Here is a 15,823-nt window from a genome sequence, read left to right on the forward strand (position 1 = left end):
AACAACAACAACAACACTTCGGTATAGTATTTACACATGAAATTCTTAAAAATATATAAAATGTTTTAAAAGTTATTATTATCTCTACATGTGTATTCTTAACTGGAAAAAAGGATTCTTGCAGTCACATGTTCTGTGATATATGTCAAAGGAATTTTAAAGATGTCACTATAAAGAGAACAAAGAAATACAGCTTAATTCCTGAATTGAAATTCTACAAATTCTGTATGATTAAAATCTCAGAAAATTAAATTCTAAAAAATAAATTCAAAAATTTTGACCCTGTCCCTAACATACCTTTCTATTTGTTTCTTGCAATTCTGAATGTAAAATAGTGTGCTTTCCCTACCCCAAGGTAATTTATTGGTTTACATAAAAAAGGACTCTAGACAAATTCTCATAATTTAACCTTCTGATAGAACTAAGTTTATTTTACAGGTCACTCAATATTAACTTATATCTATGGCCTATAAAAATTATACATAAGTACAACTTTTTGTTGCTGTTTTGAGACAGTCTCTCTGTTATGTAGCTCCCGCTGTCCTGGAATTCACTAGGTAGTCCAGGCTGGCCTTGAATTCCCAGGGATCTGCCTGCCTTTGCCTCCTGAGTGCTGGGGTTAAGGTGTGGGCACCTGGCTACAGTCTCTGTTCTAAGAATCTAGTTACTTTAGCAGTGGCTTCTGGTTTTCTAAACCTCTTTTATTTATCAAATTTAGCTAAAAAATACTTTTACACAGACTACAGTCTATCACACACCCCACACTCAACATCAATCAAATTATCCATAGTAGCATGCCTATCTCACTGAAAAGGATCAAGGCATAGGATGATTTATCAGCGTAGGCTTGACATGAGGGAAGTCAAGTTAAGATCAAAAAGAAGTCATTTGTATCAGCACTTCCAAGAGAAAACAAACCTAGAAAAATGCCATGTGTAGGGGATTCTTAATCATTTACCTAGACTTCCACTAGGTGGAGCTATTGGCCACCTTCCAACATTGGTGCCATCCTACGTTCTGCTAATGGAATTCCTTTCCAGGACATCAGCTTGCTCCTTTCTACTTACACACTTCCAAGAGACCTAAACCGAATCCATGCACCTCTACAGCAATAAAAAGCTAACTAGAAAACAAGAGGACCTCGATTCAATCTACAGGACCCTCGTATAAAAAAGGAAAGGCTGGAAACGGAAATGTTAGTGCACTTGTAATCCCAGCTCTGGGAGGACAGAGCCAGGCAGATCCTTGCGGCTCACTAGTCAACCTAGTGCATCAGTGAGTTTCAGGCTAAGAGATGCTATCTCAAACACACATCATTAATCTTGCTTTATTCACCCTCATTTCAAAATGAGGACTAGGGAGATTCAAACTACCTACCCACCCTCTTAAACAATAGAGACCATTTTAGTTAGCAACTAGCGTTTTACATGGCTGATGCAGAGATAATGGGCAAAGGGACCACAAAGGCAGACCCAGCCTAAATAGCTCCAGTGGAAACTGCCAGTTCTTGCCTATATTTATTTCTTTTTTCCATTTACTACTAGGACTACTATAAGCAATTTGAGGAGAGATTTTTATTTCATCATACCTCTGTTCTTCCCAACATGATCATGCTTGTCTCTTTGACTAGGTTTGTAAGTATTTTAAAACTAATTCACACCAAAAATCAACTAAATATGGAACAAAACATCTACTGGGATAACTTATACATAATACAGAAAATCAATCTCCCCATATATGATCCTATATTGTTATTCAATATATACTCACTAAATTTTGTATACCTTCCAAATATTCACATCTTATGTGATATCCATCATATTCAATGGCGACAACTAAATAGCCATAATAAAAAAGGAAGCTAACAACCTACTATAAAAATTGTTTTGGCTTTATAAATCCCTTAAACAACTATCAATCTAAATAAATGAATACACCAGACCAACATCTGTACCTATTTTACCTATCTCTATAAGTTAATTGGGAACAGCTAATATATATTCACATTAAGTTTGTCAAATCAACAACTTGTGATATCAACTACTTTTAATCCCAGCACTCAGGAGACAGAGGTGGGCACATCTCTAAATTCAAAGTCAACCTGGTCTACTTGGCTCCTTGGAAAGTTCTAGGATAGCCTGAGCTACACAATGAAACCCTATCTCGAAAGGAGGAGATAAATCGTCTAAATAGGAAACTCTAAAGGAGGAAAAATTGGTGCTGGGGGGAGGGCGAGGACAGGACCACCTAAAGAGAAATCTACCACAGCACCTACAAATGCACTTTTAGAACCCACTGTACTTTAACACATAACTTTGACAATTCCCTGTTTCTGATAAGAATCAGTTAAGAAACAATACTCAAGTAACTAAATCAGGAAGTTTGGTTGGGTTACAAATCTCATAGTAAACAATGAAAGGAGAAAAAGAAAAAAATTAACAATAACTGATATGCTGTAAGTAGACAAAAAGAGAAGGCAATTCGCAATATTATTATAGTGGACATTTTAAGTCATGACATCTTATCCCAGGTTATATTGCTAAATATTCTTACTAACAAAACTAATGAAATATTTCACTACTTGCAAAACAAAAAATCAGGAATAAAGAGAATTAAAATCAAGTTATTTTGCTGGATTTGGTTTGGTTTTATTTTCTGGTTGGTCAGTTGCAATCTCACGTAGCCCAGGATGACCTCAAACTCATTATGTAGCTGAGGATGGTCTTGGCTTTGAACTACTTTGATTCTCTTCTACCTCCAATCACAAATACTGAAATTTTAGATCTATATCACTATGTTCAGAAAGATTAGACTCTTTTAAGGATAGGGTAACAGAAGGTGGAAAGATGGCTCAGAGGTTAAGAGCATGGCTAAGTTAAGTTAATGGCTGCTCTTTCAGAGGACCTGGGTTCATTTCCCAGCAGCCACATAGTGGTTCACTACCATCTATAATAGGATTCAATGTCTTCTTCCGGCACGCAGATATATATGCAGAGCACTCTTACATAAAGTATAAATAAATAAATAATTTTTAAAGAATAAGGAAACAAAATGTCATGTCATTCTATCCATTTTTGAAAAATTACTTTGGATACATAACAAATATGAGAAAACAAGGAAGAACAAAATAGGTACTTTGCATATAAAAATCACTTTTGCATTCAAAAAATGTTAACTGAATAAATGTAGGCTAAAAGAAACCAAGTTCTGAGAACAAAGAAAGATAAAATAAGCAAATATACTGTACACAAAGGGATTCTCAGTTATAATCCTGTTTCAACATACTAACATTTTATACCAACACAAAAGACTACAATTTTGCAAAGCATCACAAAATTTTACTCTTTGAATTGAAATAAATTGATTCAAGATCACATTAAGAACACACCCATTCTACAATCTGAAAGAGTATTGTTTTATAATACCCAAAGGAGCAACCACTAAAACAGTAAGTAATTATGCCAAAGTAAATTATGAGCACACAATTACAACACAAACTATGAAAATGTGTAACATAGGCCGGGCGGTGGTGGCGCACGCCTTTAATCCCAGCACTCCACTCGGGAGGCAGAGGCAGGCGGATCTCTGAGTTCGAGGCCAGCCTGGTCTACAAAGGGAGTTCCAGGACAGGCACCAAAGCTACAGAGAAACCCTGTCTCGAAAAACCAAAAAAAAAAAAAAAAAAGTGTGTAACATAAGCAATTTCATTAAGACAGGAGCTATAAACTTATTCCTCTAACCCTTAGCTTACCAGGTGGCTATTAAACAAAATGGGATCACAATTGACTATAACCATAATTTAAATTGTTCTGACTGTGAAATTAGTAAGGGAATGGGGGGGGTGAGTTTAAAGGGAGAGAAGATAGAATACAATAATAACAGGGGTGGTGTAGGGGAGGAATAATGGAATAGAAAAGGCAGGACAGAGAGGGAATACAAGAATAACTGTCTTAGTTGGGGTTTCTATTGTTGCAAGACACCATAACCACAGCAACTCTTATTTTTTTAATTAATTGATTAATTTATTTATTAAAGATTTCTGCCTCCTCCCGCCACCGCCTCCCATTTCCCCACAGCAACTCTTATAAAGGAAAATATTTAATTGGGGCTGGCTTACAGTTTCAGAGACTTAGTCCATTATTAGCACGGTGGGAGTGGCAGCAAGCAGGCAAACGTGGTGCTGGAGAAAGAGGTGGGAATCCTACATTTTGATCTGCAGGCAGAAGGAAAAACTGTGTCACTCTGGCCAGACTTGGCTTATAAGACCTCAAAGCATGCCTCCATAGTAACACACTTCCTCCAACAAGGCCACACCTCCTAACAGTGCCACTCCCTTTGGAGGTCATTTTCTTTCAAACCACCACAGTAAGAAGTCACAAAAATGTCTCTAAACCTAGAAAACAACAGCACTAGCATGATCTGGCCTGCTCTGATCTACTCAGGGACTCCTAGTCCACTGTAAAGCAAGTTCAGTGGAGAGCTATGCAATAAGATGCTGCTAGCCGGGCGGTGGTGGCGCAGGCCTTTAATCCCAGCACTCAGGAGGCAGAGGCAGGTGGATCTCTGTGAGTTCAAGGCCAGCCTGGTCTACAAGAGCTAGTTCCAGGACAGGCTCCAAAAGCTATAGAGAAACCTTGTCTCAAAAAAAAAAAAAAAAAAAAACAAAAAACAAGATGCTGCTAATCTGAGTCCGTTTCAGCTCATTCTGCAGGCAACAACTCCTCAACACATCAGCAGTCATGCATGCTTGTTAGAGACAATTTGAGAAATAAAAACTTTGTTGTCCAAATACTAGAAATCTGTATAATGAGAACTGATTATAGCTTCTCATCACCAATGTTCAGGCATAACCATACTGCCAATATTTCGTTTTTCCCAAGTGTAAACTTTCCCTCTTGAACTGAGGAGATTTAAAGAACCATTGTCTTTTATTTTTCCTTCTCCCTTCATTTTTCTCTTTATCCTCTTTTGAGAGCCACTAATACATCAAGATTTTCAAAAGAAAACATGAACTGAAGAGTTTAGAAAGGCAATGTGAATGTTCAGGAAAAGGTGCAAACTCAGAAAAGATCTTACCTGGGACAGAGAAAGTCGCGACAAGCACGTGAGACGGCACTGGGAGAGGCCGTTCACACACTACTTCCTAGGGTCACCACATAAAATCTGGACAGTTTTCAACACCAAAAAAGTATAAGAGGGCTGTGGAGACAGGTCAGTCAGTAAAGTGCTTGTGATGAGCATCAAGACCTGAGCTTGGACCCCAGAACCTATCTCTTAAAAAAATTGCACCAGGAAGTGGTGGCACATGCTTTTAATTCCAGCACTTGGGAGACAGAGGCAAATGGATCTCTATGAGTTTGAGACCAGCCTCGTCTACAGAACAAGTTCCAGGGCAGCCAGGGCTAATACAGAGAAGCCTGTCCGAAAAACCAAACTAAATAAATAAATTTTTGAGGAGTTACACAAGGTAACATGTGCTTAGGACTGACTCAGTGACCGGGCAAGCTAGGCTAATCTGCAAACTCCCGTCCAATAAGAGACTGTCTCAAAAACCAAGGTGGATGGCACTTAAATAACACCTAGAGCCGGTTCATGGTGATATACACCTTTAAATCCAGTACTAGGGAGACAGAGGCAGGAGGATCTCTGAGTTTGAGACCAATCTGGTCTACATAGCAAGCTCCAAGACAGCCAGAACAAGAGACCACACCCAAGGTTGAATTCTGACCATGGCACCCATGCTATACGTGAGGAAACACATGCGCACAAAGTACAGAAGAAACGACAGTATGGCCTAAAAATTAGAAGAGAGAAAGAGACCCAACAAACTTTCAGAGAAGAAAAAGATCTCAACTTAACTACATAATGCTTTCTTTCAAAACAGCTGCCTCAAAAATACCCTAAAAACTAAAGGAAGACATGAAGAAAGGCAAAAGGAAGAGACAGAGAATAAAATTGAAATTGAAAGTAATTCTGGAGCTGAAATATTCACTGGAAACATTCAAAGGCAAATTTGAGTAGATGGAATAAAAAAAATCAGCATATGTGAAAAGCTGTAACAACTGAAGTTAAATAAACTGAGGGGTGGGAAGAAGAAAGACTGAGGAAAAGTGAACTGAGGAAAAGGGACTTGAATAATACAATCAAGAGAACTAACCAAAGATATGGTGTTGGGTCAAAATTATCTCAGGGCCTGTACCTCGAGGCCTGTAGGACAGAGAAAAGCCTGACTTGAGTTTGAAGGGCAGTCTTAAAGTACCAAGCGGGGATGAAACAGCAAAAAAATCTAGGTAGGCGCCCCTCTAGCCAGATGGAGGGCTTGGCTGTCTCTCTCATTGGCTGGAGGTACCCCCACATCACTCAATAGCACTTATAAAGTTGGTGCTCACAGCAATAAACCGAGTTCCTGCTTTGACTTGACTCCCTGTTGCACCTGATTGTCCTGCATGGTGGGGCTGTAGCACTCACCTTTCCCTGGGGAATAAGGCTGAGACCTGACACATGGGAAAAGTGAGGTGTGTGTGTGTGTGTGTGTGTGTGTGTGTGTTGCAGAGAGAGGGAAAAAACCAAACATGCAACGATCAAACACTTTACAAATTTGATTAGACATATTCATCTAATAAGCTCAAAAGAATCCAGCAGAAATGAACTGAGGAGTGATTTGTTAACGCCAAACCACATCACCTGCCAAAAGCAAAGAAAAGAGAGAAAAAATTCCTCATACACAATGGATCTCAGTAAGATCATCACCAGATTTCTTACTGGAAAAGCTGAAGGCCAGACTGACAATCAAGATTCTGGAAAAATGCCGGGCAGTGGTGGCGCAGGCCTTTAATCCCAGCACTCAGGAGGCAGAGGCAGGCGGATCTCTGGGAGTTCGAGGCCAGCCTGGTCTAGAAGAGCTAGTTCCAGGACAGGAACCAAAAAAGCTACGGAGAAACCCTGTCTCAAAAATTCAAAAAAAAAAAAAAAAAAGAAAAAAAAAAAGATTCTAGAAAAAAGTTGAGAGGAAAATACCATGTTAACTAAGAGTCCTCTATCTGGCAACACTGACCTTTAGAAGTGAGACAGAAACAACAATTTTACTAGATAAGCAAAAGCGAAGGAAATTTATTACCACTAGACCCACTCCCTTAAGAAATGATACACATCAAACTAAAAGGCTTTTGATTCCACTGGTCATTAATCAATGAGTTAGGCAGATGTGGCACGAATTCTAGTTGGTCTTAATAAATAAAACCTGGAGTCAGATATTAGGAGGGGAAAGCTGAAGGAACAGAGAAGCAGTGCGGCCAGCCACTAGAAAGACCTTTTACCTCTATCAATGTTCAGACTGAAGGGGTGATCCTGTCCTCAAAGAATGGAGCCTCAGACTGCAACTGTCTCCACCAAACCTCAAACTACAACGAGTTCCTGTCTCCTCCTACCTTATATTCCTCTCTCCGCCCAGCCATATCACTCCTGTCTCTACCTCCCTAGTGCTGGGATTAAAGGTGTGGGATCCCAAGTGCTGGGATCACCTTTGTTTGAGCTGTTTCTTTTTTAGACAGATTCAGTCTTGTGTAGTCCAGGGTGGCTTTGAGCTAACAGAGATCCCTCTGCCTCTGTTTCTCGGGTCCTGGGACTAAAGGTGTAGCCTCTAGTGGCTTCACTCTGCACTCTGATATTCAGGCAAGCTTTGTTAAAACATAAACAAAATTTCAACTACAGGCAGACATAACCAGAAATTGATATATCTGTTGTATTTCATCACTTAGAAAAAGTGATTTTCTTAAATTTGTTTTTGGGGGAGCAGTCTTGTAACTTGGAGGCAGGTGGACCTCTTGAGTTTGAGGCCAGCCTGGTCTACATAGCAAATTCCAAGCTAGCCAAGGATACATTAAAAATAAAAGTGGTAAAGGCAAGCAAGACAAAAATACATATCATGATTAAAATAGATAAAAATGAAAAATTAAGTTTTGAGAAATTAAGTTTTCAATCATTGCACAAAGCAAATTTAAAAGCACTTGTTTGCAAGCCTGGCAGCCCGAACTCGATGCCCAGCACCATGAAAAGGTAGCGGAAGTGGCTCCACAAGGTGTACACACACGGTAAAGCTGGATCACAGTTGGACATCAAATTATATTGTCACAAATTCTGTGAACCAATGACATAAAAAAGCATGTGAAAACAGTTTATACCGATGCTTGTTTTGATACAGATGATTCTTTATGCTACACTGCTATAAAACGTTTTCTTGTTCATAAAACATACATCCATCAAGTGTCTTCTCATATAGCCTATAGGAGAACACTCTTGGGAGTTATGAATTCACACACACACACACACACACACACACACAAATCCATTGTTTAATTGCTGTTCTTTGTGTTCAAGTATCCAGATAACATTCACTCTGAAGTGTTACAGCAAGTCTATTTAGTTCACAGAAGAACTGACTCAGATGTTCATATGTCTGCATACTCTTGGTTAAGAATTTTGCCAATAATGGAGCAATTTGCCCGTAGATGTGTTGAATATACTACTGAGCAAAAAGTGCCCACTTCACCAAACAATTCACATGGTCACTTACAGACACCCTGCCTGGCTGCATGCTTTTGGTGCTGTTCAGCTGGAGTTCAGTAGGCAACAGATAACAAAAACTGCTGACAGGTGTAGTGGAGGCTGCTTATTGGTTCCTGGCCACTTAGCCCCAAAATAACCACACAGAAACCGTATTATTTACATCACTGCTTGGCCCATTAGCTTTAGCTTCTTAATGGCTAACTCTTACATATTAATTTATTAATTACTATTAATCTGTATATCACCACAAGCAAAGTTTCAGCACGTTTATCTCTGCCAGCATCTCCCTGACTCCACCGTTCTTTCTCCCAGCATTTGGCCTAGCTTTCCCTCCCTAAGTTCTGCCTTGCTATAGGTCCAAAGCAGTTTCTTTCTTCATAAATGGTAATCACAGCACACAGAGGGGACTCCCATATCAAACAGGGCTTATAACCCCAAGCCTCTGTAGTCACCACTACACATCTATACATATCTCGGGTCCCACCTCAGGTCCACGCTTGACAGATGTTGGGTTTGCCTCTCCCAGCAGCTACCTACTGTATGACTTCTGAAGAGTTAATTCAGGTACCAATGCTCCTACCCACCACCGTTAAGTGGACAAACATCCTCCCCTCAGCAGTCACCAGCTTAAAGCATCTATAGAACTTCTTGGCCAAGAAAGGTATAGCAACAAAGAACCATACATCCTTAACTTAGGTAAGTCAGCAAACTTCTAAGGAGAGTAAAAAAGCAAACAAGAAAGGAATTAGACCACAACTTTCGATAATAACCCTGCAGATATAATGCTCTAATTAAAAGATAAAGATTAGGTGTTGCAGAGATGGTTCATTCAATAAGATGCACAAAACAAAAGGACCTGAGTTCAGATCTCCAGCATTCACATGAAAATCAGGATACAGCAGTGCATATTTATTTATTTTCTTTTTTATTTTTATTTATTTTATTTTTTTTTGTTTTTTGAGACAGGGTTTCTCTGTAGCTTTGGAACCTGTCCTGGAACTAGCTCTTGTAGATCAGGCTGGCCTCGAATTTACAGAAGTCCGCCTGTCTCTGATTCTCAGAGTGCTGAGATTAAAGGCATGCACCACCACTGCCCCGCAGCAGTATTTATAATCTCAGTTCTGAGGATGTGAAGACAAAAGGATCTCTGTGGCTTGCTGACCAGTCAGTCTAGCTGAATCAGTGAGTTCCAGGTTCAGCCAGTCAGAGATGTTTGCCTAAAATGTAGTAAGACCCAGGTTTGATCCAAAGCAGCATATAAAAGTAGATGTGGTGGTACATACCTGTAATCCTTTATCTTGGATTAGGTTTGAGGCCAGCCTGGGCTATGAGACCCTAGCTAAAACAAAACGTAAGACTCCAAAGGCCAGCAAAAAGACTCAGAAGTCTGTCATGCAAATCTAGAGACCCGAGTTCAATACTCCACACCATGTAAAGATAGGTGAGAATCTACTCCACAAAGTTGTCCTCTGACTTCTTCACATGAACTGAAGCATATGTGCCCACATAAAACTATCATGTACATATACCCACACCCACTCACCCACATACACATGCTAATAAATTTTTATAGAATTGAGGATGAATTTGAAGACTAGAATAAGGAAAAGAAAGGTATCAGGTATGACACATGATTTTTCCAGATAGAAACACTATTTAATGATGAGTATAGAGGCATGTACCTTTAATTCCTGCTGTGGGATAATGCCCTTGTACACTGTAAGGATTTGCCATTCGTATTGGTTTAATAAAACGCTGATTGGCCAGCAGTCAGGCAGGAAGTATAGGTGGGGCAACCAGACTAGGAGAATTCTGGGAAGAGGAGAAAGGCAGAGATGCAATCATCAGCCAGATGCAGAGGAAGCAAGATGAGAATGTCTTACTGAGAAAAGGTACCAAGACATGTGGCTAAACATAGATAAGAATTATGGGTTAATTTAAGCTGTAAGAGTTAGTTAATAATAAGCCTGAGCTAATAGATTTATTAAGTTTATAATTAATATAAGCCTCTGTGTGTTTCTTTGAGACTGACCAGGCAGGACAGAAACTTAGAAGCAAGCAGATCTCTGTAAATTCAAGGCCAGCCTTGTCTACATATTGAGTTCCAGGCCAGACATGGTAAAGAGAGAAATTACATTTAATAAAATCATAAAGACTGAAGAAATAAGAGTTTGTTCTAATTACCTTAAGACATACGCAAAATATTCAAATGGCAACATCAAGGACACTACTCAGAGTATGACAAATTGTATTTTTAAAAGATAGCCATGACTGATCAATTCAGCTACCTACCTACCACCCAGGCCCAGAACCAGGGCTAACAAGTCAGCCCACCCCAATATCCACCTATGTTCATGCATCTATGAACTGCTGGAGCATGTGAAAGGGTCCCTGCAGATCCAAAGCTACAGGAGCTTCTTGACACAGGATAATAACAGAATATCCAAGAGGAGTCCCAATGAGGACCCAGTATCAATAGGGTACCAGAAGCCAGGGGCCTCAAACCAGATCAATGACTCAATGCAATGAATATTTACAAGTAAAGATGTATGAACTAAAGGGTTATACTGTGTGACTCACTGGACCAAACTACAGCTTCCACGCTGAGATTTTTGTTATTTTTTTGTTTTGTTTTGGTTTTTGGTTTTATTTTTAAATTTTGTTTTGTTCTGAGAGGGGGGAGGTTGCAAAGACAGAAGGCAGAAGCAAGGGAATGGGGAGTGAGTGGGATCGCAATGCATAATGTGAAATCTACAGAGAATCAATAAAAAGTTGAAAAATAAAAAGATGGCTGTGATACTGTCCCAATCCTAAAAGTACTTGCTATATGATTTAGACATCATTTATTAGTGGTGGGCAGTTGATGTCCCTCTCATTAACTACAACAAAAGTAAAATATTCCAATTTTCAACTTGTCTTTTAAATGTCACAACTTCTGTTTGGGTGCCACACAAAATCTTATTCTTCAACTAAGTGAATTCTTCAACATTTTACTGATAATTTCTTTTTCTTGGTTTTAATGACCTGATTAGCACTTCTATTATTTGGAAGTTGATTTTCCTGGTTGACACTTTATCTTTTATCATCTGTTTCCTATTTCCTTTGCAAAAGGTCACCACTAACCTTCATCCTTTTATTGTTTTGTCCCTGTTACATAATCAACAGCTTTTTGTTGTTATTCTAATTGATCTTAATTTCCTATTTGCTTTGTTTTCTTATTTGTAAAGGTTTCCTCATATATCTAGCAATCCTTGTCTGTTGCTTAAATTTAAACAGAAGGCCCTAAAAAGTATTATTAACTAGTTTCTCCCTTCAGGTTAATAAGAGAAGTCTCCCCTCTCTTCCTGTCCTTAGGCAGGATATCACTATATAGTACAAAATGCCCTTGATCTTGGCATCTTTCTGTTTCCAGATGCTAGGATTACTGGCATGCATAATCACATCTTGGAATGCATTCTTTCAATTACTACTTAGATGCCAAAATACCAGGAGCAAAAAGAAAGAGGTCTCAAAAAGAATCACAGTATTGGGTACTTTTATTTAATCAGGTTTTTCTAGGACATTTGGTCTTCAATTATGTTTAATGCCTATCTTCTCTCCCAAAGATACATTTTAAACCATTTGTGGAGGATAAATTTTAAGTTCTGCTGAGGCATTAAAGCAGGTTGTCACTCATCTGTACCAAGTGACAAGAAGCTATTTTTTTGTAATAACAGAGATATAATTTACACATAAAACTCACCTATTTAAAATGTACAATGGAAGCTAAAGAGAAGACTTGGAGGTTATGAGCACTTTTGTTATAAGCACTTGCTGTGTAAAATCATGAGCTTCCCAGCACCCACGCAATAAACTGGGTATCCCACACCTGCCTGTAATTCCAACTCTAATGCTGGTTTCTAGCCTAGATGAGAAAATACAAACTCCAGGTTCAAGGAGAGACCCTGCCTAACAACAGAAAAACAGTTATAGGAGGATGTCCAACACCCTCGTCTGGCCTCCATTCACAGGCACACACAGTCACATATATACATGTAAATAAATAATTCAATTTAAAAATAAAGTATATAATAAATTTTAGTACTGTTGCAAGACTATAGAACCACCACATTTAAATCTGCTGGACACTTCACACAAACAGAATCATATTATGTGTTTTGCTTTATTAACAGTTTTCAAGGTCCATCTAAGTTAAAGCACATATCAAACAATGTAGCTTTTGGAACTTTTTTCTCAATTTTTATGTTTAATTTTTTAAATAAATGGTTTTGCCTGCAATTATGTTTATATATCACTTGTATATTTGCGTCTATGGAGGCCAGAAGAGGATGCTGGATCCTTGGAACTAGAGCTATAGTTTTGAGACACCATGTGGTTGCTAGGAATTGATCCTAGCAGAGTACACCGGAAGTGCACTTAATCTTGAACCATCTCTCCAGTCTTATGACTAGATTTTTTTCACAGCACAATGTTTCCATTGTTCAAAAATGTTATACCATGAATCAATACTTCATTCCTTTTTAATGCTGAATAATATTCCATAATGTGCATATACATTTCACTAACTCTATCAGATGATGAGCATCTGAGATGCTTCTACATTTTGGTATTATAATTTCAGCTATTTGGAGAGGGTAAATTTTATTACAAAACCTTAGATAACTTTTTTATAAATATCATAGCAAATTTTAGACTCATGAAAATATATTCTATTAATTCCCAAAAAAGTATAGTAAAATCAATACTTCCATTATAGATGTTATGAAAAATGCTGTAGAAATTTTTTAAAGTGGTACTTGTTTCCTAAGATACAGTTTACCATTTACAACCAAGATCCACAGGTCTAGGCTGCAGAGCTCAACAGGAAGCAGACCCTCCCATCTGGGACTAGGTAACCTTGCAATAAAACCAGCCCTTAACAGCGCTCTGTCCTTTGAGATAACACACACTCTCTTACACAAACAAAACAAGACAAAAACAGAGAGCTTTGTAAATACAGGAGAAGAATAATTTTCAGGGAAATTTATAAAAGTAATGTGCACACAAGACAGACTATAGAAAACTTGCCAAGTTAAGTCTGACATATACTACATATATTTGTGTTTACATCACATCCAAATAAAGTGGGTATCAAGTATCCCTGCTATTTCAATATAATTGTTACTTATTCTGATGGCCAGTGCTGTACTAACTCTGCCCACAATGAGTACTTGTCTGACCTCTACCTCTTCTGCTTCAGTTTTTCAATGGTAGGAACTGCAGTCACACTACTATTGCTGATAGACCTCTCTGGGTTGGGCCACCTTTGTTTCATACGTGTTTCTACACTATGGAACCGTTTCTCCAGAATCTTCTCCACTGGGTTTGTCCAACAATTTCTAACATCGGGGCTTACCTGAAAAAACTATGTCTGTACATTCTTTCCTTCTTTTTTTTTTAATTTGGGGGAAATGAAGCAAGTTTCATGGTGAAAGGGTACTGTCAGAAAACATCCTGTGGGAGTCAGTTCCTTCCTTCTGCTAGGGAATGAACTCAGGTTATAAAATTGATGGCATCTCACCATTCCCTGAAAACAAAATCTCCTATAAAGACATATTGCTGTCTCTCCTGCTGATTTATAGTCCACATAATTCTCTCTCATTTCTTACAGATGTTTCATCTTACAGATGAAAAAGAGAGAGGAAGAGTTTGTGTGTGTGTGTGTGTGTGTTTATACATACAAAGAGATGTAGAGATGCATTACTTTCTGGAGCAATTTCTTCTCTAAAACCAATTCATTCCTAACGGTACAAATGTCAACAATGAAGAAGAATAATGAAAACAGTTCGTTAAAAAATATGACTTGAGCCAGGTATCAAGGAATAAACCTATAAACTCAACATTTAGGAGTCCAGCAAGAAAAGGAACACAAGGGTTTGGAGAGATGAGAGGTTAAGAGACTGTTCTTTCAGAAGTCCCGAGTTCAATTCCCAGCAACCATGTTGGTTCACAACCCTTTGTAATGAGGTCTGGTGCCCTCTTCTGGCCTGCAGGCATACATGCCGAGAGAACATTGTATACATAATAAATAAGGAGAGGGAGAGAGGGAGAGAAGAAAAGTTGACAGCCAAACTGGGCTACACAGTGGATCCTAAAAAATAAATATCGTGAGACTCATTGCAGTCAGCCCCTGAAGCCGACCTAGTAACACTCCTGCTGTCTTTGCAAATCCCCTGCAGACTGAATGGTGAGTGCTTATGTGGGAGGAGTTCTGGCCAATCCTTTTGAAGATAGTAAAGTGTCCCCATCATAAGTTAGTAAATAGTCTTTGGGTACTAGGACTCTGTTTCTCTGTTTTGCCTACATATAAATACGGCTGTTCTTGAAGGAGCTGTGAGAACACTTGTTCCCAACCAGCATTCACCCAGGAATATGTTTTTTAAAAAAAAAGATACACAAACTCTCATTGAGTCCTAAGAATGAGTTCATTCTTTCATATTTCAGAACAGTACTGAGCCTTTTGAGGTCCTGGGTGTCAGAACAAATACAACAACACACAACACCAGCTCCTTCATTCCCCCACCGTCTCCCTCACTATGTGAGTTTTATGTCTGGCCTCAAATGTAAGATCTTCCTGCCACAGCCACTCAAACAGCTGAGATTACAGGCAAGGACCACTGCTTCTAGCTTCCGTTCCCTATTTTGTTTTCTTTGAGATAGACTCTCATTATATCACCCAGGCTAACCCCAAACTCATGATTGTCCTCCCAAGTATGTGGGCTTTCAAGCATATTTCATTGTCCCAAGCTCCTTTCTTCTCCATTCTTGAAAGTATATGAGCCTCTTGCTTCTGCAGTTAGATGACAAAGCAAAAAGCAGTAAGTATTTATTTTATTCTGTGATTTAGTTCTTCAACATTATGGTTTTCCTACTAGCTAAGCCTAAGGTTTAGCCTTAAGATGATTTACTCAGGACGGCTGAGTAGGGGGTACCTGGTGAAAACTACTTCACTGAAGTATTTGAAGTGCGGTTCAAGTACAGTGGGGACATGGAAAAGACACTGCAGAGCATGGAAACAGGAACTAAGCTGAGGTGGCTGAATGAGAATAGGGCCATATATTGGAATGCCTGGTCACCACTTGGTGGAACTATTTGAGAAGGATTAGGTGTGGCAGTATAGGAGACTTGTCGCTGGTGGCAGGCTTTGAGGCTCAAAGGCCATTCCCAACGAGCTCTCTCTCTGCCTCCACTTGTGAATCAGAAAACTGGCCCTAAGGAA

The 15,823-nt window shown here is 38.9% G+C and overlaps 1 protein-coding gene across 2 annotated transcripts in view; it reads right to left on the reverse strand.

The window, feature by feature from the left end:
• Nck1 (NCK adaptor protein 1) overlaps positions 1-15,823 on the reverse strand; it is a 54,475-nt gene that overhangs the window by 26,941 nt on the left and 11,711 nt on the right. The window contains exon 2 of one of the 2 annotated variants that reach the window (XM_057768907.1): positions 4,118-4,213. The exons of the other annotated variant lie outside the window; for it this stretch is intronic. The gene's annotated coding sequence lies outside the window, so the exon portion shown is untranslated. The remainder of the gene's footprint in view (positions 1-4,117; positions 4,214-15,823) is intronic. 2 annotated transcript variants of the gene reach the window in all.

Source organism: Chionomys nivalis, chromosome 4 (genome assembly GCF_950005125.1).
Source record: "Chionomys nivalis chromosome 4, mChiNiv1.1, whole genome shotgun sequence".
Taxonomy (NCBI): Eukaryota; Metazoa; Chordata; class Mammalia; order Rodentia; family Cricetidae; genus Chionomys; species Chionomys nivalis.